This window comes from Microcaecilia unicolor, chromosome 6, assembly GCF_901765095.1.
Source record: "Microcaecilia unicolor chromosome 6, aMicUni1.1, whole genome shotgun sequence".
Classification (NCBI taxonomy): domain Eukaryota; kingdom Metazoa; phylum Chordata; class Amphibia; order Gymnophiona; family Siphonopidae; genus Microcaecilia; species Microcaecilia unicolor.
In genome coordinates, this window is record NC_044036.1 from 285,029,282 (window position 1) to 285,053,457 (window position 24,176).

General features: G+C 47.8%; 1 protein-coding gene across 1 annotated transcript in view; it reads right to left on the reverse strand.

Moving 5' to 3' along the window:
• Positions 1 to 23,775, reverse strand: part of WDR5 (WD repeat domain 5) — a 69,633-nt gene extending 45,858 nt beyond the window's left edge. The window contains exons 1-2 of the mRNA XM_030207683.1: positions 23,574 to 23,775; positions 7,704 to 7,829 (exon numbers count right to left, since the gene is read on the reverse strand). The gene's annotated coding sequence lies outside the window, so the exon portion shown is untranslated. The remainder of the gene's footprint in view (positions 1 to 7,703; positions 7,830 to 23,573) is intronic.
• Between the last annotated feature and the right edge of the window lie 401 nt (positions 23,776 to 24,176).

Genomic DNA, 24,176 nt, shown 5'->3' on the forward strand with positions numbered 1-24,176 from the left:
TAGAGAAAGGGGGCACTGGAGTAGTTCTCACAGATTTTGCATCCTCTGCTTATCATCTATTAAGAAAAAAGGTTTAATCTTCCCTTAAATAAAAAGGTCTGTACCAAGTTAAAAAAAAAAATCAGTTGTAAAATGGAGGAACCACTACTACTCGAGAGCCACGAACAAACAGGAAAAAGACTGCACGTAGAGAGTCCAATCAAAAAGGAGTAGAGGATGGGTAATAGACACTCCACCACAGGAAGGGAAAATTAGGTTCTTACCTTGGTAATTTTCTTTCCTTTAGTCATAGCAGATGAAGCCATTACGTATGGGGTTGTGTCCATCAACCAGCAGGGGGAGATAGAGAGCACTCAACTTTTCACAGTGCCTCATGGCCAGCCAGCTCCACTGCCTCTTCAGTATTTGAAGCTTCCAAAGCAGTATGGCAAACCGCAATGGGAATAACATAAACTTTCCTCACAGCGAACGATGGCCCCTTAACAAGGGCATGAACTCAAAAGGAGGGAATGAACACATCCTCCTGGAGGGAATAAACTTGTCCTCCTTATTGTACAACTGGAGGGAATGAACACATCCTCCTGGAGGGAATAAACTCATCCTCCAAACATAAACTGGAGGGAATGGACTCATCCTCCTATAAGTGAACATGAATCCTGAAGACTGTTTTCCAACTTTCTCCCAAGGAAGGAACTTCAGGAAATTAGAACAGAACCTGAAACAGATTCACAGCATACAGACAATCATACAGCGGGGCTCATGGATTCATCTGCTATGACTAAAGGAAAGAAAATTACCAAGGTAAGAACCTAATTTTCCCTTCCTTGTCATCAAGCAGATGAAGCCATTACGTATGGGATGTAACAAAGCAATCCCTAGATAGGGTGGGAACAGGTCACACCACGCGCTAGCACTTGTGCTCCAAAACGTGCATCCCTCCTAGCAGCCACATCCAGCCTGTAATGTCGGGCAAAAGAGAGCTTAGAAGCCCATGTTGCTGCACTGCATATCTTTTGACGAGAGAGTGCTCCAGTTTCAGCCCAAGAGGAAGAAATCGCTCTGGTAGAATGCGCCTTAAAGGCTACAGGCGGAGACCGGCCGGCAAGCAGATAAGCTGAAAAGATAGTTTCTTTGAGCCAGCGGGCAATAGTGGCTTTAGACACTGGAGACCCTCTGCAAGGACCTGATAGCAAAACAAACAGATGATCATAGATCCTGAAAGAGATAGTAACTCGCAGATACTGCAGCAGAGTCCTGCGCACATCCAACAGGTGAAACTGCCCAAAAGATTCTGGAAACTCCTCCTTATCAAAGGAGGGCAAGAAAATAGGCTGGTAGGTGAAACGCTGAAACCACCTTAGGCATGAAGGAAGGCACGGTCCGAACCGTGACCCCGGACTCTGAGAATTGCAGAAATGGGTCTCTACACGACAGCGCCTGGAGCTCTGACACCAGTCTCGCCGAAGTAATGGCCACAAGAAAAACGGCCTTTAGTGTCAAATCTTTCTCCGATGCTCGCTGAAGTGGCTCAAAAGGAGAAGCCTGCAGGGCCTTCAAAACTAGCCCCAGGTTCCAAGCTGGACAGGGTGCTCGCACGGAAGGCCGGAGCTGAAGCACCCCACTAAGAAACCGTGACACATCTGGATGAGCAGCTAAAGACATGCCTTCAACCTTACCACAAAGGGAGGCCAACGCTGCCACTTGCACCCGCAGGGAATTATAGGCCAAGCCTATTTGTACACCATCCAGAAAAAATGTCCAGAATCGGCGAGACAGGAGCCCGCATGGGTGATCGCTTTTGAAGCACACCAAGACTCAAACTGGTGCCAAATCCTGGCATAAGCCACGGAAGTGGAACGCTTGCGGGCCTGCAGGAGAGTGGAAATGACTGTGTTTGAATAGCCTTTGTCCCTCAATTGCGCCCTCTCAATCGCCATACCATAAGACCAAAGCGGCAGGCGTCCTCCATGGCTACCGGGTCCTGTAACAACAGGTTCGGTACCAGAGGTAAAGGAAGGGGAGCCTCCACTAGCATCTGTCGGAGGTCCGCATTCCAAGGCCTCCTGGGCCAATCCGGGGCGATGAGGACCACTTCTCCTGGGTGCAGCCAAATCCGCAGGAGCACTCGCCCTAACAAGGGCCACGGAGGAAACACATATAGTAGGCCCGGAGGCCAGGACTGAGTCAAGGCATCCAACCCTGCCGAGCGAGGATCTCTCCATCTGCTGAAGAAGCACGGGACTTTGGCATTTGAACTGGTCGCCATAAGATCCATCATGGGCTTGCCCCATTTGGCACATATCTACAGGAATACTCCGTCTACTAGTTCCCATTCTGCTGGATCGATCTGATGCCTGCTTAGATAATCGGCTTGCACGTTGCTCTGACCTGCAATGTGAGCTGCCGACAGAAACTGAAGATGCATCTCGGCCCAGTGGCAAACCTGTTCGGCCTGCGCGGCCAGTGCTCTGCACTGAGTGCCGCCTTGTCGATTTATGTAGGCCACTGCTGTCATGTTGTCCGACATCACTCTGACAGCCAATCTGTCCAGGGTCACTTGAAAGGCCAGAAACGCCTGAAACACCGCTTTCAACTCCAGGCGGTTGATGGACCACTCCGACTCCTCGGGTGTCCTTAGACCCTGGGCATGCTTCCCCTTGCAATATGCGCCCCAGCCCTTCAGGCTGGCATCTGTCACTACTAGACACCAATCGGGGAGCGCCAGCGGCATTCCTCGCCGCAGCATGCTGTCTGAGAGCCACCAATCCATGCTGAGTCAGGCCGCAGGGAGCCAAGAAAGTCTGCATTGATAATCCTGAGAAACTGGAGACCATCTTTGAAGTAGGGAATACTGTAGAGGTCTCAGGTGCGCTCTCGCCCAGGGCACCACTTCCAATGTGGCTGTCATCGATCCCAGCAGCTGGACAATGTCCCAAGCTCGCGGACGGGGCATCCTCAGGAGCAGACGGACCTGATTCTGAAGCTTACACCGCCTTAGCTCGGGTAGGTATACATAGCCCGAGTCTGTGTCGAACCTGGCCCCCAAATATTCTAGAGATTGCGAGGGGGTCAGGTGACTTGGCCATATTGACGACCCAGCCTAGAGATTGAAGTACTGAGACCACTCTGGCTGTAGCTTGATAGCTCTCTGTTACAGAGTCTGCTCTGATGAGCCAGTCGTCTAGGTACGGGAGAACCCCGATACCTTCTCGCCTCAGCAAAGCAGCTACTACCACCATTACCTTCAAAAAGGTTCGGGGAGCTGTGGCGAGGCCAAAAGGCAAAGCCCGGAACTGGAAATGTTTTCCCAACACCGCAAACCTCAGAAACTTCTGGTGCGGGGGCCAAATTGGTATGTGCAAGTAAGCTTCTTTCAGGTCTAGAGACGTGAGAAACTCTCCTGGCTGTACCACAGCAATGACGGAGCGCAGGGTTTCCATATGGAAATGCCGTACTCTCAGGGACTTGTTTTATTCTTTGAAGTCCAGAATAGGGCGAAAAGACCCACCTTTTCGCGGCACCACAAAGTAGATGGAGTGTCGGCCGTAGCTGTGTTCGGCGGGAGGTACCGGGGACACGGCCCCTAACTGAATCAGACCTTGCAAAGTCTCCTCTACCGCCGCCCGTTTGGCGGCAGAACCGCATCGGGACTCCACAAACACGTCTCTTACTGGGGCGTTGAATTCTATTCTGTAGCCATCTCTGATCAGGTCCAGAACCCACTGATCTGAGGAAATGTTGGCCCACTCCTCGGCAAAGAGGGAAAGACGTCCTCCGATGACAGGAAGCGAGGAGGGGGCCGGCGCACCATCATTGAGAGGGTAGCCCCTGAACTCCAGGCCTAGAGCCGGTGGCTGCGGAATGTTTGTCCGAGCGAAAGAAGTTCATCTGCTGAAAAACGGGCACGAGAAGTGAACCCAGCAGAACGCCCTGGGCGGTACCTTCTAGCTTCACGGAAGCGAGGTCTATAAGAGAAGTGGACCGCCTGGCCCTTGGAGGAAGGCCTCGGCCTATCTTCGGGCAAGCGCTGGGGTTTAGGATCTCCCAGGTCTTTAACAATTTTTTTTTTCCAACTCCTCACCAACTAGAAGGCTTTGAAAGGGCAACTTCACCAACCTTTGCTTAGAGGCCATGTCCGCCGCCCAATGCCGTAGCCAAAGAAGACGGCGAGCCGCCACTGCTACTGCCATGTGTTTAGCCGAAGCTCTGACAATATCATAAAGGGCGTCAGCAAGAAAGGACAAAGCCGACTCCATCCGCGGAGCCACATCTGAAAAGGGCTCCGCTCCATCACCGGGCTGTTCCACTGCCTGTTGCAACCAAGCCAGGCAGGCTCTAGCAGCATAACGACTGCATGCAGACGCCCGAATAGTGAGACCTGCAATTTCAAATGACTGTTTAAGTGCTGATTCCAGTCTACGGTCTTGAATATCCTTCAGGGCAACACCTCCTTCAACAGGGAGGGTAGTTCTCTTTGTCACAGCTGTGACTAGGGCATCCACTTTAGGCACAGCAAAGCAAGCCATACGCTCCTCACTCAGAGGGTATAATTGCCCCATAGCCCTGGAAACTTTCAAAGGTCCCTCGGGGTCAGCCCATTGAGCCGAAATAAGCTCTTGGATGGAGTCATGCAAAGGAAAGGCTCGAGCAGGCTTTTTGGTACTAGCCATCCAAGGATTCACAGAGGAGGCTGTGCCACTGGCAGGGTCCTCAATAGAGAGAGCCTGCAGGGCATCAGAAATAAGCGCTGGCAGCTCATCACGGTGGAAAATCCTCACCACGGAGGGATCGTCCAGATCCTGAGTCACTTCTGCACCAGACTCTGGCTCCTCAGACCATGAAGGCCTGCCAGAGTCCTCCGAATCCTCTCAGCCTGACCACGGGGGGGGGGGGGGGGGGGGGGGGGGGAAAGGAGGTGCAGCACTCTCTGAAGGGGAATGAGCCCTTCTGCGCTTCATGTTCTGCCAATTATCAGGGAATAACGCCTCAGAGGGCATACCCAGGCTAGAATCCACCGGGGGGGGGGGGGGGCATTAGAAGAGGCCCCTGCATGGCTTTGTGGGAGAGCTCTTTTAAGCATGTATGCTTTATGCATTAATAAGACAAAATCAGGGGAGAAAAACCCACCCTGGGCACCCGGATCTCTGCCGGGGCTAGTAGCTCCCATATCAGCCTCACTCCGAGGCCTCCCCCCATGTGGTAAATTCAAAATGGCACCCACTGCCAGCTCAGAGCGCGAAGAATCGTCGCTCGCCATGCTCGGGCTGATTCTAACGTCTGTACAGCACGATTTACAGAGCCCCGCTGCTGATCTGCGCTTGCCACACTTGGAACAGTGCTTTACTGTCTCCTCAGCCATCGCCAAAAACGGCGGTAAAATTCAAAATGCCGGTTCGCGCCAAAATCGCCCGGATCGCGGGCCCACCCCGGAGGAGTCAGAAAACACTCTTGCCTCACTGGACCGAGTATCACAGCTCCGGTCCCACAGAAAAAGGCAAGGAAATACCTCTGTTCCAGCATCTAAGCGCCAAAGCGCGACGCAACTTTTTTTTTTTTTTTTTTTTAACGCTGTGAGGAAAGCAGAGGTAAATAGAACTCCAGAGGCTCAGTTGAGTGGGAAAGGCAGGGAAAGGGCGAACCTATGTGCCTGCATCCACTGTTGGTGGGAAAGGACAGGGAAAGCTAAGCAATGTGTCCACATCCACGGAGGTATGGGTAAGGCAGGGAAAGGGCGAACCTATGTGCCTTTAAAGTGAAGCTGCTATAGCCTCCAACACCCCTGCTAACAACTGGCAAAAAGCACAGGAGCAACCTCCAGGCAGATTTTAGATGGAGCTCGGAGAAGCTGCAGCCACTCTGCTAGGGGAGATAGAGAATACTGAAGAGAGGCAGTGGAGCAAGCTGATATGAGGCACTGAAAAAGTGTGCTCTCTATCTCCCTCTGCTGGTTGATGGACACAACCCATCTGTAATAGCTGCATCTGCTTGATGACAAGGAATAATTAATTTTAAAACGTTATTTAAAAAACAGGATCCAAATCTTTAACTACATTAAAGCAATTCTATATCATATCAAGCCACATTATTTGGGGCAGAGAATGACACAGGGATAAAATTTGTTCCTGTCACCATGGGTTCTGTCTAAGTCCCCACCCCGTCCCCGCAGGCCCCATCTCCATCCTCGCCCTGTGGGCTCTGTTCTCATCTGCAGAAGCCTCGAACACTTAGATTTTATATTTAAATCTTTTTATTAAAGTATACAAAGAAACAATATGCTGTGCAACTGTTGTGTATAAATTACAAATAGAAAACAATAATAACAATGAGAAACTATAATAAACCCTACCACCACCACCACCCTCTACTCTTCCAACCCTAACAATAGCTGACTTCTACTACCCTGTTGAAATGTCCAGGGGTACAAAAACAACCTGTTCTGTATGCCCTAGAGGGGTGAAATATGCCTTATAAAGCACTGATGATTTTTTAAATCTGTGGATGAATAAGAAGTCATCAACAATCTCAGGATTCAGTCTCTCTCTCCTGTCTTCCACAGTCCTTCCTGCAAAAGAAGATGACTTCTTTGGAGATGTGCTGGTAAGCAGGATATACAGGATCCCCCATGCAAATTTTGCTAGCTGTGGCCAGCATATTTGCTGGTTTCGCCAAAAAATAAAAATATTGTCGTCTGCATCAAACATAAATAACAGTCCAGTTCATTAACAGTCATCAAAGTAGAAAGTGACACTGGGACAAAGTTTGTCCCCGTCCTTACGGGTTCTGTCCCCATCCCCGCCCCGTGGGATCTGTCCCCATCCCCACCCCATCTCCGTGAGATCTGTCCCCGCCGTTACTGCAGGTCCCCGTGTCATTCTCTAATATGGGGTCTACATTGTACTAATATTTGTCCACCCTGTTCTAAGTGCATCAACCTTGGTCTACTGTGTGGGCTATAACACTAGTCTGGACTTTCAAGAGTTCTGTTTACATAGAGGCATATTTTCAAAGCACTTAAACTTACAAAGTTCCATAGATTACTATGGGCCCCTTTTACTAAGCGGCGGTAAGCCCAACACGGGCTTACCGCTAGATAAACAGGAAGTACCACCGGTACTACCCACCTCTAGTGTGCCGTCATATCCAGCGCTACAAAAATAAAATATTTATTTTTGTAGCGTCGGAGTATCCAGCAGTAATTCGAAAGTGCCGCATGTTGCCCAGTTACCGCCAGGTTAGCGCAGGAGCCCTTACCGCCACCTCAATGAGTGGCGGAAAGGGCTCCCCCTCCAAAAAATGGCCACACGGCAAGTGCTTTACTTGCCAGACAGCCATTTTCTGCAGGAAAGAGAGACTTCCCTTTTACCCGCTGTAGTAAAAGGGGGTCCTCGGCGAGCGTGAAGAACATACGTCAATGCCAGCACAGGCTCCCTTTTGCTGCAGCTTGGTAAAAGGGGCCCTATGTAAATTTGTAAGTCTAAGAGAGTCTTTTTTACTAAGCCACAATAGCATTTTTAGCTCACAGTAGAAATCAGCTGGCAATAAACGCCGAGATGCCCATTATATTCCTATGGGCGTCTTGGCGTTTACCACTAGCTGATTTCTACAGTGAAAATGAGCCCCACAGTGACACAGTATATGACGGCAGATCATACAATTCAAATACATTTTTTTTCTATATTTTAGCATCTGTTTTGTAGAAATACCTTGATTTGCTAGAGATTTTCTCCGCATTCTTGGTCTACACAATGGATTCCCAGGGCTCTGTTCTCCTCAAGCAAGCTGACTTGGATTGCCCGGAGACACACAGCTTCATGTGCACATGAAGAATTCTGTTTGGATCAGAGCCACAATAAGCAGGACATCCTCCAGCAATGTATTTCATTACATTTTTGTTAAATCAAGAGGCAAGACCTGAGCAAAGGAGTCTTTATAGTACTTAAATGCTACTGGGATGTAAGTTAATGGAAGAAACAATGCTCAAGCAATTGAATTACATACAAGTGTTTTTTCTAATTTGGTCTGACTATAACCAAAAAAAATTCTTTCATTAAAAGACACTACCTAAACTATCAAAACATTGAGCTGGGAGATGAAACACACTCAGAGCAACCCCAAGAAGAGGATGACCAAATACGTCATCAATGTGTATAAGAGTTTGGAAAATGATTGCCCCAAACCTATTCTATAGCCGGTATGTATTCTCAGCAAAATCCCCACAGCCAGGCATTCCAAAAAATCTGTACACATTATCCCCCAGATTCTATATATCGCACCTAGAGATTTGCACTGAAATCCAGGCGGATTCTATAACATGCGTAACTTAATTGGCTTAACAACCTAATTAGCATTAGCAGCACTTAAGCACTAACTGGCAATAATTAGAATTTACATGCACAACTCACCAAGCGTATTCTGTAACACACTGCGCCTAACTTCTAACGTGTGCAGACAAAAAGGGGCATGGTTATAAGCAGAGAAATGGGCGTTTCATGGGCATTCCAAAATTTACACGTGTAGTTCTAGAATATGGCCCACTGCACCTACTAATAGGTGGGAAAAGGTGGGATACAAATGTAACAAAATAAACAAATAAAAATAAATTTACACCATGTTTTCACTGGTGTAAATGGACACACGCAGTTTTAGGCACTGGGATATCAACTAAGCATATTCTATATACCGCAACTAAATCTAGGCGTCGCTTATAGAATACACTTAGGCTAAAACATTTCCTGCGTGAATTTTCTAGGCACCATATATAGAATTTCCCCCCCCCCCCCCCCCCCCACCTAATTTGACCTGGAAGCCACATTACAAAAAAATAAAATAATCAAAGAATAAACTAGTCTTAGCATTTGTGCTGTTATTTTTGTAAGCTGATATAAACCAACCTGGGTTCAACAGTAGAAAAGCAAGGTTTTAAGAACAGAACAGAGTGTGTAGTAGTACAGTATGACTGAGGGCAAGATGCACTAAACGAGCCTTTAACAAACAAGTTTTTAACTCTGGTATGTATTAAAGCCCAATTTCCGACGACGGTAGCAGCAAAGGAAAACGGAATGCAGATGAGCAAATTGTGTAGAAACCCTATTGAAATGAGATGCATCAAAGTTTACCGCTTGCCCTAACGTTGGAAAACTCTGGGAAAGCTAACGAGAGGTCTGTACCTCTCGTTAGGGCTGCCCAGCTTAAAAAAGTAAAATGTAAAAAAAAAAAAAAAACAACAAATCGCAGGGGGACAAAAACGCTCGTCAGAAGCGTCCTTTATGGACAGCCTTGCCCCCCCCCCACCCTGCCCGAGGTCGCCGCTGCTCCCCGCTCCCCCCTGCATTAAAAAATCATAACTTTAGGCAGCCCCACAAATGTAAAAAAAAAAAAAAAAAAAAGGATCAGGAGGGGGCAAAAACGCTCGTCAGGAGCGTCCTTTATGGACGGCCTTGCCCCCCCCCCTCGCCGCTGCTCCCCGCCCCCACTGCATTAAAAAATATCAAAACTTTAGGCAGCCCCCCGGCCCCTCCCTTCCTCAGTTCTGCCTCCCGCAATCCTCCGCCCCCGTGCCCCGCCACCCCCCCTGAGGTCATCGCCGCCGCTCCCCCCCCCCCTCCGTCTGAAACCGGGCCCGTGCAGCACCTCTCACCTCTGTGTGAAGGTGCTGCACAGCTCAGGGAAGAACAGCTGATCGCTTCGCATCTTCGGACGTCCCTCCGTTCCTCCTGGGCCCGCCCTTGTCTGACGTAAGTTTTTTGACGTTTGTGGCATGCGCAGAGCAGCCAGCATAACGCTTGGCTGCTCTGCGCATGCTTTACGGGCCGATTACTGATGGTTTTAACGAAGGGTTAGTGAATGCAAGTGAGCTGTAATGAGCAGCTCATTTGCATTCCCTTTCCTTCGTGCATAGCCGTTCCGTACCGATTCGTTATGGAATTCGGTACAGAACGGCTCTAATGAGGACTTTTGTGCATCTTGCCCTGAGGCACAACAGGGGTTAGTTCTGTTATTTTGCATATCTTTGTTGCTATACTACAAAAGAAGCAGAGGAAAAACAACAAAAAGAAGCTTGCCAAGTGATTCAATCTCTATAAAGGCTTTGATTTACAAATTAAATCTCTTTGCCTGCAGTGAGGCATTTTCCATGAAAGGAAACTTAATGCCATGCCTCTAGAATGGTCAGGCTTTTTTTCTTCCATTTTCTCTGACTACAGCACCAAAGAAATACAACTAGAAGTAATGGAATTGCCACACTTAGCCAGCAACAACAAAAAAGCTGCACCCCGCTTCCATTTACTCAACATAGCTACTGCATTTTACTCACTTAGATCTTTCAAGCAGCACTACATTCAACAATTTCATTTATAGTAAGCAGGCAGGTGAAACAAATTTGTACTGAGAAAGTTAAAGTTTCCATTTAGATTTGGTGGCTGAAAGTATCAGTGTTTAAAATATTCAAAGGGCCTTTTGACATATCCCAATTACATAAATCAAGATGTGGCTGCACAGACTCAGAAAAAAATGCTAACAGTAGTGAAAAAATGTAAGAACAAAAAAAAAAAATAGACTACAAAACAGATACCTGGAAGTAAGTTCTACAGGGGAAACAGCCCCAAAAATCAATATTGCTCGATTCACCAAAGAATCTAGCTCAGGACTTCATAATGCTATCCTGGTAATCAATTTCAGGGCAGTCAAGAGTGAATGTGTGTGAGAAATTTCCACTGTGAATATCCTGAAAACTTGATAACTACAGGGTTAATATCCAACCTTCAGGAAATCTTAATCTAGTTTATTCTTTTGCTTTAATTCCAATGAATGAGAGAAGCAATCATCTTGCAGTATGTTCCGAAAACTTAGGGTGCCTGATTCCATGCCTGTGGTATAAAGCATATCCATATATTTCCATTTAAAAAGTGAAAAATCACTCCTCTCAATCAAATACTTGCTAGCTGGACTAGAGACTTTGGGGAGTACACTCTTGAGCATTTACTTTTGAGTCTGAAGGATAGTTCTGCTCCCACCACCACCACTTAGCGGGTAGCATTCAATTGCAGAAATTGCATTACAAAGATGACTTTGCTTTCATCAGGGGCTTGCATCAAGTGTGGCCACCTGGATGCCTCATAGCATCATTCTATTTGGGACTGCCCTCCTATTAATGCTTTTTGAACTGCAGTCTGGGCTTTCTTGGGCACAGTTTACTGAAAGAACTGGATGACAATGTCACATATGTGTGTTCTGAGTCATGTCACTGCCAACATTGAGGGCACCCATAAAATTGGTCTTTTTATGCGCAAGGCTACTCTTGTAGCAAAGCGATGTATTTTGCTACAGTGACTTCATTCCACCCCTTCTACTACGACCCAAAGGAAAGCCTAATGTATGAACTGCTTACTATGGACCCCCTCACTGTGGAGGAGGGTGGGATGAAAGCATGGAAGCGATTTAATAAGCTTTAGACTCCCTCCATACAGACCTTTCCAGCCAGGGTCCATTCTGCTTTCCTCAATACTCTGAATACATAATCCACATATTAATATATGTTTTGTTCTTAGGGGATATGGGATTCTGGGGAGAGGGTGGGGTTTATTGAAAATATTTGTCACATTTCACATACTGGTTATGCTTGTGCTTTTCATGTTGGAATTGCATTGTTTGGTTGTATTCTTTGTGACAATAAAATATATTGCAATTGAAAAAGTGAAAAATCATTGCAAATAAAGCTGAAATAGACCAACTTGATACACTAACAAGCAGCAAATTACCTTAACCAGATGGTATACACCAGAGCAAAGGAAGAACTCGACAATGAAATTGCAATCTAACGTTACTGAAGAGAAGCCAACATAATGCTACATGTGAGACTTGCCGACCTGAACATGTATACCTTGGAGGGAAGGAGAAACAGGGTGACATGATACTGACATTCAAATATTTGAAAGGTATTAATCCGCATTCAAACCTTTTCCAGAGACGGGAAGGTGGTAGAACTAGAGGACATGACTTGAGGCTGAAGGGGGGCAGACTCAGGAGTAACATCAGGAAGTATTTTTCACGGAGAGGGTGGTGGATACGTGGAATGCCCTCCCGCAGGAGGTAGTGGAGATGAAAACGGTAATGGAATTCAAACGTGCGTGGAATAAACACAAAGGAATCCTGTTTAGAAGGAATGGATCTATGGAATCTTAGCAGACATTGGGTGGCGGTGCTGGTATTTGGAGAATAAAACCTGTGCAGGGCGGACTTCTACTGTCTGTGCCATGAGAAAGGCAGGGACAAATCAAACTCGGATATACATATTGTAAGGAATATGCCGAAAGGAAGAGGGACCCCAGCTACCCACCGGAGAAAAGAGAGCCGGAGGGTAGGAGGGAAGACCCTAGGGATGCTCAGGTTATGCCCAAAAGGGACATAAAGATGGGAAACTACAACTCCCAGAAGGCCACAGGAGAGCTCCGGGGGAGGAGAAGTAGGGTGCAGAACCAAGGAGCTCCAGAAGAGGGCCACCAGGGAAAAGGAAAAGCTGATTCTCCCACCTGGTGGAGGAGGTGGTGGAACCGGTGGCAGGAGAAGGAAAAGCAGCCTAGCAGAGTTAATGAAGAAAAGTGTAATCAGCTGGAAAAGGGGTGGGGGGAGGAGAAAATGGACTGGGCTACTGAAGGAGAAGGGGAGAATGAACCAGAGGCGATGGAGCAAGAGGAGGCTGAGCTGGTCTTAGACGAACCCATGGAGCTCTTGGCTATGGCTCAGCCAGCACTGGAGGTATAGGGGAGAGGCCTGGGTCAAAGCGGGAGGAGGTCAGGAGAATAGAGACTGACCCAGAGGGTGGGACCCAAGGCTTTGAGCCCGCGCAAAGCCCAGCTCCATTGAACTGTGCTGAGAGAAGCCTGGCTGTAATTGGACTGTGTTAGAAACAGCCTGACTTCATTGAACTGTGCTGTGAGAAGCCTGGCTGTAATTGGACTGTGTTTGAAACAGCCTAGCTCCATTGAACTGTGCTGAGAGAAGCCTGGCTGTAATTGGACTGTGTTAGAAACAGCCTGACTTTATTGAGCTGTGCTGAGAGAACCCTGGCTGTAATTGGACTGGGTTTAAAACAGCCGAGGAGCTGTTGAAGAAAAGGGGGCGGGGTTGTAAATCCCAAAAACAGGCCCCAGAAAGAAGAAGAAACATATAAAGAGGAAAACAGAGAGCTCGGTGCTGGTGGTGAGGAGGCTTCACGGACTTAGCCCCTAGGAGCATTGTTTACAAGTGGTGGCAGTGGTGGGATCTTGCTGCGGGACCTGTCGCTAGAGGAGGCCGTGACCCGACTGGACGAGAAGCCCCACGAGAGGGCCAACGCTGAGAAAGGCGCAGACCCATCTTGAGTTCCGGTAAGCGGGCCTAACTGGGGGAGGGGGGGGAGGTGTTAGAGGGATCAGAGAAAGAGTCCAACTTAAGTGAAGTAATCGCACTTGGAGGTGGTTCTCTGTTGTTTTGTCCCTCCCCCAGGTGGCCGTGCCAGTGCCGTGATGGACCCCAAGGAGATCTTCGGGTGGATGACTCTCCAGTTCCAAAAACAGCAGGAGCTGACGGCCAAGATAGTCGAGGACTCTCTGATGGCGGCCCGAGATCAGCAGCAACCAGTACTCAACATGCTACAAGACTTTTTCCAGAGAGGGGCTAATGTTCCCCGTGAGGGGGAAACCGGAGCAAATGGACACGGGCCCGGAGGAAGCGGTGCGGTAGGACATGTCTCCATGAATGCACTTAACTGGGGGAAGTTGTCCGAGCAGAATAATGTGGACGATTTTTTGACAGCATTTGAGAGGGTGGCTGGGGCGGCTGGGTGGCCACAAGAGCAGTGGGCCATGAGATTGGTGCCTTCTCTATCCGGGGAGGCTTTGGCAGCCTTTAGGGATTTGTCTCCGGAAGAGGCTGCCAACTATGGAAGGTTGAAAGAAGCTATCAAGGACAGATATGGACTCAGTACACAAGCTTACAGACGTAAGTTTAGAGCCACCAAATGGGAAAAGGGGTCCCCCCCTAAAGCGGTAGCAAATAAGCTAATGGATTTAGTGAAAAAATGGTTGGAGCCCGAGCGACACAACCTGCACGAGGTACTGCAAGAATTAGTAGTGGAGCAATTCCTCCAGGGTCTGCCCGACGAAATTAGGGCCGAATTAATAAAGAGGGGATGTAAGACGGTAGAGGGGGTGACATCGGGTTTGGAATGTTACCTGGAAGCCCAGCAGTGGGGAGGACCAGAGCGGGAGGGAGGCAGGACTCGGGCGTTAGAAAAAGGGGGCCCGAAAGTTTCCCTAATTAAGCCGGAGACCCCCGCAGGGAGTAAAAAGACCGAGTTAGACGCCGGCCCGAGTAGAAAGGCTATTCCTTTTGGGAGCAAGGGGTGTTTTAAGTGTGGTAAGGTAGGCCATTTCAAAAAGGATTGCCAGTGGCGGGAGGGGTGGATCTCTCAGGTAGAAAAAGGAGTTAGGCCCAGGTACCTAACTCAAGTTAAGGTGGAGGGAGTACCCATCACCGCCATGTTAGACTCTGGGGCCGACCAATGCATGATCTCCCGGAGGCTGTGGCAACAGATAAGAAAGAGGAGGGCCCCGGGCAGGGAGACCTATGATGGAGGGGTGTCTATCCAATGTATTCATGGGGCCCGGACCCGTTATGCACTCCAGCGGGTCAACTTACAGGGGCCCACCGGAGAGCTAGAGCTGGCCATGGCCGTTCTACCCAGATTGCCGCATGAGATGATTTTAGGGAGGGATTGGCCTCCATTTATAGAGTGTATGGGGGAGAGAAAAGTGTTAGTCACTACCAGGGCCCAGGCTCACCGCGAGGTAGACGAAGAAACAGAGGGAATAGGGGGGGTTTTTCCTTTTCAGGGGGAGGTATTGGGCGAACCGGGCCGGGAAAAAAAAAGGAAAGCCGTGAAAAAAAAAGGAGCAGAAGGGTAGAAGGGAGGCTCTTCAGCGGGCACAGAGGGAGAGTTACCTGCCGGTGGCCCCGGAAGAATTGAGGGAGCAGTTTCCCCAATTTCATAGGGAGCAGGCCACGGACCCTACCTTAGAGTATGCCTGGGAAAGGGCGCGCCAGGGAGAAGGCCAGGTAGCTCCGGGGTTCCTGATAGAAGGGAACATCCTATATAGAAGGGTGCCAAATTGGGAGCACTCGGGCGGAGGGAAACAGCTGGTGGTACCCCGAGCTTTTCGTCCGCTGGTGGTAAGGCTGGCCCACGACCATCCTCTGAGCGGACATAAGGGCTCCCAGGCCACCCTGACCCAAATATTGGCGAGGTATATATGGGGAGGTGGAAAAATACTGCAAGTCCTGCCCCAGATGTCAGAAGGTATCAGACAGATTCCCTCCTAAAGCCTCATTAAAGCCGCTGCCACGGGTAGAGCAACCGGTGAGGAGAATAGCCATGGATATTGTGGGGCCAGTAACAAGGTCACAGAGAGGGTATCTCTATGTGTTAGTAGTTATGGACATGGCCACCAGGTATCCATGGGCCCTGCCCTTAAGGAACATTTCGGCCAAGGGTATTGCCTGGGAACTCATAAAAATTTTTTGTGAGGTAGGTTTTCCCCAAGAAGTTTTGACAGATCGGGGGTCCAACTTTATGTCCCATACCTTAAGACAAGTATGGGAGGCCTTTGGGATAAAACATGTACGTACGGCGGCTTACCATCCCCAAACCAATGGGATGGTGGAACGCTTTAACAGGACCTTAAAGGAGATGCTAAAAAAAGCCTTGGGGGAGGATAGGACCGGGTGGGACCAACTTTTACCCTTTGTGCTCTATGCATACCGGGAGAAGGTGCAAGACTCCTTAGGAGTTTCACCGTATGAGTTAATGTTTGGCAGAAGACCCAGGGGTATATTAGATATCGTACAGGAACACTGGGTACCTCCGGAAACCAGCGAGCAGTCCGTGGGCGAATATTTGCAGGATCTAAGGGGCCGATTGGGGAGGATGCAGGAGTATGCCCAGGACCGGCTAGAACGGAGCCAAGAACAACAAAAGGGATATTACGATAGAGGGACTCGGAACAGGGAGTTTGCCGCCGGGGATAGGGTCCTCATCTTAATCTCAAGATCCCCATAGGTTCGCCTCTAGATGGAAAGGACCCTGGGTGGTGAAGAGGAGACTCGGTCCCCTCACGTATGAGGTGGCGAATGAGAGGGGTCGGGTCCAGACGTTTCACGTTAATCTTATGAAACCTTGGGTAGCGAGGGTAGGGTTTCAAACGCGGGGGGACGAAAAGGAAGGAGAGGAGTTAGGGCCTCAAATAAGAGAGATTTTCAAACCCTGCGAGCCCGGAGTTAACCCCCGGTTACCCCAGGGGCAGCAAAAAGAGATAGGAAGGCTCTTAGAGCGCTTTAAAGATGTTTTGACAGCATGCCCGGGGAGTACCCACCTAGTAGAGCATGACATTGTAACTGAACGGGGTAAGATAGTAAGGCAAAGGCCCTATAGACTCTCACCAATGAAAAGGAGGGAAGTCATTAAACAAGTGCAGGAAATGTTGGACTTTGGGGTAATTGAGGAATCCCATAGTCCCTGGTCCAGCCCGGTGGTGTTAGTACCAAAACCTGAAGGGGAGTGGAGATATTGTATTGATTTCCGTCAGCTTAATACTATCTCTCAAGCTGATGCCTATCCTATGCCTTATATTGAAGAGTTGGTAGACAGGTTGGGGTCAGCCCAGTATCTTACCACTTTAGATTTAACAAAAGGGTACTGGCAGATTCCCCTTTCCCCCGGAGCCCAAGCAAAGACAGCTTTTAGTACCCCTATAGGCTTGTACCAATTCAAAAGGCTGCCCTTTGGCCTAAATTCGGCGGCGGCGAGCTGCCAACGATTGCTGGACCAAGTCCTCAGACTCCATCAGACATATGCCGCGGCCTATATGGATGATGTGGTAGTACACAGTGAGGACTGGAACAATCATTTGAAACAGGTAGGGGCAGTGTTGCAATCGTTTAGGGAGGCTGGACTTACCCTTAACCCGAAGAAATGTTACTTTGCCCAGTATAGGGTGAAGTATTTGGGGTATAATGTAGGCCGGGGGGAGGTGCGACCCTTACTGAATAAAGTTAAAAGCATCCAAGACTTTCCCCGACCCAATCGAAAAAAACAATTGCGTAGGTTCCTGGGTATGGTGGGGTATTACAGGAGATTCATCCCGCACTTTTCTGTAATGGCTACTCCCTTAACGGACATGTTGAGGGGTAAGAGCCCGGACCAGCTGAGGTGGGGGGAGGCGGAGTTGCGAGCGTTAGAGCAGATGCAGCAGGCCCTGTGCCATGAACCGGTGTTGAAGGCCGTAGATTTCGAAAAACCCTTTATCCTACAAACAGATGCGTCGGGGAGGGGGCTAGGGGCAGTGCTGTCTCAGGAACATGAATGGGCAGAACATCCCGTGCTATATCTAAGCCGTAAACTCCTACCTCTTGAGAACCATTACTCCACCATAGAGAAGGAGTGTTTAGCTATTAGGTGGGCAATACAAGAGTGTACGGTCTATCTCGAAGGGAGGCAATTTAAGCTAGTAACGGACCATGCCCCACTGAAGTGGCTAAATTTAATGAAAAATAACAATGGGAGGCTAATGCGGTGGTATTTAGCACTACAACCCTTCCAATACACAGTGGAGCATCGTCCGGGGAGATGTTTGGGAAATGTGGATGCCCTATCCCGGGTAGGCGAGGATAAGGAAGAAAAGGGGGAAGAATTGGGGAGTAAAAGCTTAAGGGAGGGGGTATGTAAGGAATATGCCGAAAGGAAGAGGGACCCCAGCTACCCACCGGAGAAAAGAGAGCCGGAGGGTAGGAGGGAAGACCCTAGGGATGCTCAGGTTATGCCCAAAAGGGACATAAAGATGGGAAACTACAACTCCCAGAAGGCCACAGGAGAGCTCCGGGGGAGGAGAAGTAGGGTGCAGAACCAAGGAGCTCCAGAAGAGGGCCACCAGGGAAAAGGAAAAGCTGATTCTCCCACCTGGTGGAGGAGGTGGTGGAACCGGTGGCAGGAGAAGGAAAAGCAGCCTAGCAGAGTTAATGAAGAAAAGTGTAATCAGCTGGAAAAGGGGTGGGGGGAGGAGAAAATGGACTGGGCTACTGAAGGAGAAGGGGAGAATGAACCAGAGGCGATGGAGCAAGAGGAGGCTGAGCTGGTCTTAGACGAACCCATGGAGCTCTTGGCTATGGCTCAGCCAGCACTGGAGGTATAGGGGAGAGGCCTGGGTCAAAGCGGGAGGAGGTCAGGAGAATAGAGACTGACCCAGAGGGTGGGACCCAAGGCTTTGAGCCCGCGCAAAGCCCAGCTCCATTGAACTGTGCTGAGAGAAGCCTGGCTGTAATTGGACTGTGTTAGAAACAGCCTGACTTTATTGAGCTGTGCTGAGAGAAGCCTGGCTGTACTTGGACTGTGTTTGAAACAGCCTAGCTCCATTGAACTGTGCTGAGAGAAGCCTGGCTGTAATTGGACTGTGTTAGAAACAGCCTGACTTTATTGAGCTGTGCTGAGAGAAACCTGGCTGTACTTGGACTGTGTTAGAAACAGCCTGACTTTATTGAGCTGTGCTGAGAGAACCCTGGCTGTAATTGGACTGGGTTTAAAACAGCCGAGGAGCTGTTGAAGAAAAGGGGGCGGGGTTGTAAATCCCAAAAACAGGCCCCAGAAAGAAGAAGAAACACATAAAGAGGAAAACAGAGAGCTCGGTGCTGGTGGTGAGGAGGCTTCACGGACTTAGCCCGTAGGAGCATTGTTTACAATATAAAGTATTACATACCATGTAAAATGAGTTTATCTTGTTGGGCAGACTAGATGGACCGTTCAGGTCTTTATCTGCCGTCATTTACTATGTTACTATGTATGATTCCAGCAGTGATCCAGGAAACTACAGACCTGTGAGCCCGTCATCAATGCTGGGCAAAATGATAGACACTATTAAAAATAAATTATTGAACATATGGTTTTACAGGAATGGAGTCTCCATGGATTTAACCAATCTGCTACTTTTTTTTTAAAGATGTGAAACATGTGAATAAAGATGAGCCAGTTGACATACCCCCTAATTCTATAAACTTGCACACACAATTTTACACTTTGGACTAGATTGTATATAAGGCACCTAAAAAATTGGTGCTGAAATATTACCCTGGATTCTATATAGTGGGCTTAGATTTAGGAGCTGAAATCAGCATGGATTCTATAACACCGCGTGTAACTTAATTGGCTTAAAAAGCTAATGAGCGGAGCACTAACTGGCACTGATTAGAATTTAGGCGAACTCGTTAAGTGTATTCTGTAACGATGTGCGCCGAACACGTGGAGGCAAAAAGCGGTATGGAAAATGGGCGTTTCATGGGCATTCCAAAATTTAGGCACCTAGTTATAGAATATGGCCCAGTGCATCTAAATCTGCATGCTGAGATTTACACCAGGTTTTCATTTTTAGCTACATAATGCAAGGTTCCACATTAGGAGCCACTGACCAGGAAAGGGATCTAGGCGTCATCATTGATGATACGTTGAAACCCTCTACTCATTGTGCGGTGGCGACAGCTAAGAAAGCAAATAGAATGTTAGGTATTATTAGGAAAGGAATGGAAAACAAAAATGAGGATGTTATAACACCTTTGTATCACTCCATGTTGCAACTGCAACTCGAATATTGTGTTCAATTCTGGTCACTGCATCTCAAAAAAGATATAGTGGAATTAGAAAAGGTACAGGGAAGGGCGATGAAAACGGTAAAGGAGATGGGATTCCTTATGAGGAAAGGCTAAAGCGACTAGGGCTCTTCAGCTTGGAGAAAAGACGACTGAGGGGAGATATGATAGAGGTCTATAAAATAATGAGTGGAGTGGAGAGGAACGGGTAGACGTGAATAGATTGTTTACTCTTTCCAAAAATATTAGGACTAGGGGGCACGCAACGAAGCTACAAAGTAGTAAATTTAAAACGAATCAGAGAAAACTTTTCTTCACTCAACGTGTAATTAAACTCTGGAATTCGTTACCAGAGAATGTAGTAAAAGCAGTTAGCTTAGCGGGGGTTTAAAAAAAGGTTTGGATGGCTTCCTAAAGGAAAAGTTCATAGACCATTATTAAAATGGACTTGGGGAAAATCCACTGGTTATTTCTAGGATAAGCAGCATAAAATGTATTACACTTTTTGGGGATCTTGCCAAGTACTTGTGACCTGGATTGGCTACTGTTGGAAACAAAATGCTGGGCTTCACGGACCTTTGGTCTATCCCAGTGTGGCAATACAAAGTACTTATGTTGGCGTAAATGGATGCGCACAGATATCGGCACTGAAATTCAACTAAGCACATTCTAAAATCGGTGCCTAGGTGCCGATTATAGAAAACGCTTATTCAGCACATATTTCAGCGCCGAGTTTTTTAGGCACCATATATAGAATCTCCTCCATTCTGTAAACCATGCCTAGAGTTAGGCACAGTTTATAGAATACACCTAGCAGCCATGCCTATGCCTAACTCTTGGCATGTCCATTTACACCAAGTTTTACTAGGTATAAATACCAGCGCCTACGTTAGGCACAGAGCTGGTGTATTCTATAACCGTGCACATACATTTTCAGAACGCCCACAGTCCGCCCATTCCATGCTCCCTTTTTGGCAGCTTTAGAATTTACACGCAGTGCTTTACAGAATACGTCTAGCAAGTTATGCACATAAATTCTAATGAATGCCAATTGTGATAATTATCAGCGCCGATTGGCTTAATTAAATTGTGCACATAAATTCAGTCGCGCTATATAGAATCAGGAGGTTTGTGCATGCAAGTTATAGAATGCTAACAGTTACGTGCGTAACTTAATTTGATAATCAGATGCTAATTGGGGCATTGATCATTTGCTACAATTGGTGGTAAATGGTAATTATCAGTTATACACAACTGCACTTAGGGGCCCTTTCACAATGCTGCGGTACAGCTACTGCAGCATCGGCACACACCAATCCACCACTACCTCTGGCCTAACAGAGGAGCTGGCAGTAGTGTCACCCCCACTGCACACCACTTCCAGAGCGATGGGAAATTTTTATTTGTAGTGCCAGGAGCTTAACCAGTGGTAAGCCCAGTTACCATCAGGTTAGCGCGGGAGCCCTTACTACCTCCTAAATAGAAGGCAGCAAGTGTGTACTTATCGCTCAACCATTTTCTTTTTTTCTGCTTTACCCACTGCGGTAAAAGGGGCCTCTGTGCACTGCAAACCCACGCTCAACACCACTGCAAGGTCCCTTTACCGCAGCTTGGTAAAAGGAGCCCTTAGTCAAGATTCTGCAAATTGCATGAAAATATATAGCACACAACTGCGGAGGGATGTGGACATGGAAGAGGCATAGGCATACCTAGCACTTGCACGCACAGGTAACAGAATACTAACTGCCTACAGCTAAGCTGGCTAGGTGCTTGCACCCATACAATTGCCATTACAGAACCTGCACTTAGCCGTATCATTCCAAAAACTAATTTTAGGCCACCTGTATACGATTAACCCATATTGTAGCCAGACTTTCAGAAAGCTTTTCACGAAGACCCTCATGAGAGACTCCTTAGAAATTTTTTTTTAAACTATGGAACAGGAGACAATGTCCTGCTGTGGACTGCTGCACACTGCTTTGTGTGAAGTTTCTTTCATAAGAGGCTAATAAATCCCAATCATTAAATAAGACACAAAATAAAACTGGTTAAAAGGTAGAACACAGGGAGTGGGGCTAAATGGTCAATTCTCTCAAAGGAAGGATCTCTACTGGGAACCAATGCTTTTTAACATATTTATAAATGACCTGTAAATGAGAACCACAAGTGAAGTGATCAAATTTGCAGATGGCACAAAATTATTCAAAATTGTTAAATTGCATGTGGACTGTGAAAAATTGTAGGATGTGCTTCAACGACTGCAAGACCAGGCACCCAGATGGCAGATGAAATTTAATGTGGACAAGTGTAAAGTAGTGTATGTTGGAAAGAATTACCCAAATATCAAAAACCAATAAACTAAACTATAGATTCATGCTAGGTTCCACATTGGAAGTCAAAAGGATCTGAGTATCATCATGGACAATCCTCTGAAATCTTCTGCTAAGTATGCAGTAACCAAAAAACACAAACAATGTTAGGAATTATTAGGAAGGGAATACAGAATAAAAGAAAAAATATTATAATACCTCTGCACTGCTCCACTGTGAACCCCACAGCTGATTTTTTAGCACAAGCTAAAAACACTAGCACATCTTAGTAAAAAAAAAAAAACCCTAAGGGCCCTAATATAAAGCTGTAAGCATGGTCAAAGGGATCATATGAAGTTATAACTGCACCCTGTGCAACGATCTAGAAAAGAGACCAAGAATTCTTAACCTGATCTATGAAACCATCACACCTCTTTCCTAAACTATATGTCCACTAGTGACTACTGATAGCTACACATCACCAACTGTTAGCTGCTAAGAGCATTTACTACTACTATGTTGCTAAAATCACAACAGTACACAGTTATACTATCAATAATTGTCCTAATAACTGTCTTCTCCCTGTTAGAAAGCCTTAATAAACTGCATTAGATTTCAAGACCCTTGACCACACTCCCCCCTCCCTTTGTGTGACCGTTTCCTGCATACCATGTTTAAGAACCCCCGAAAATGACAAATCCAGAATCAGAACTTTTAATGCTGAATGAACCATCAAAGCTCTCTCTTTCTCTCAGGTCTTAGCTAAATTATGTCAGTGGCTCAGAATTATGAGGGGAATTATTTTTGAATTCTCCTGACTCAACCCAGTTAGCCGTAAAAGGCCAATGGAGTCGCTTTACCTGAAAACAACAAATAGATCTATACTCCTTGGGCTCTTTCCAGGCACTAATGACCCGGATTAACCACTGTTGGAGACAGGATGCTGAGCTCGACACGATGGTCTGTTCCAGTATAGGGAACCACCTTACGTTCTTAGGACAACGCAAAGGAAAGCATGCCCCCCCCCCCACCTGAAGATTTTGAAGGTAAAACATACCCCCCCCCTTTCCACCTCTCAAAATGATTTTCAAAGGTATTGTCCTCCTCTCCCTAAAGAGGCGACATAAACCATAGTATGATTCCACCTTTCGCGTGCTAGCTTCCAGATGACAAATGAAGATGAGCTTAAGAGCCCCCCAACAACCGGCCGTCTCCGCCAGACACCGATTCACAAAGCTAGGTCAAGTCTGACCTGATTTCACAGCACATAGTGCACTATCACGAGAAAATTGGGGGTGGGGAGAGACTGCTGCAAAGGAGCCGGAGGACCGGAGAAGCTCGGGAAAGAGAGTCGTTTACCTTATCCCTAATGAGGTGGCTGCAATGAATTCGTGTGAGGGCCTGGAATGGGAGGAGTGAGAATACGAACGCTGGAGAGTGGGGGGGCCCCAGCTTCCTGCAGCACAGGACACAGTTTCACGGGAATGATAAGTGAAGGCAAGGCCCCCGTGCTCCAGCTTCCCGCTGCATTTCCCGTTCTGGTGCTTTCCCTCCCCTTCCACCAACTGGGGGCCCCGTCTCTCCCGCGGCCCTGCTTACCTGCTCCGGGCGGGCCGCGACGCACCGAGCTCACTAAAGGCCCGGCGGCCACCACCGCCGCTCATTGAAAGGCACACGGCACGAGACGAGGCTTGCGTCGCGCGCGCCGGGCGGGGAAGGAAGACGCGGCGGGACCAGGCAAGACGCATGCGCTTCTGCATGAAGCAGCGGCACGCACAATGCAACGCGCGCTCTCCAGAGTGAGCAGCTCGAAAGAAAGGGGAGGGGGTGGGGTGGAAGCGGTGAGACTTCACTACGGCCTACGGAGAGCTAGAGGGGACAGAGCCCCTTCTTAAAGGGACCGCCGCACGCCATTACCGGACACAGCCCATAGCCTGGGCTGTAAAGCAACTGCATCACCTTTTTGCAATAAATGTCGCACGTATGCAAACACCTTAAGATATATTTAGCCAAGAATGTCCTCTGGAATGCAATAGATTTTGGAAGGCCTAATTCAGGTCTCTTAATTGAATTGATTGATTCCCTGCGTTTCTCACCGTTGTTTGCTTTTTCAGTACAAAATAACCGTTTATGATGAATGAAATCAAGGACCAGAGCTACAACTATTTATTCTGGATTTGCAGGACAAGCTCTGATCTTGAT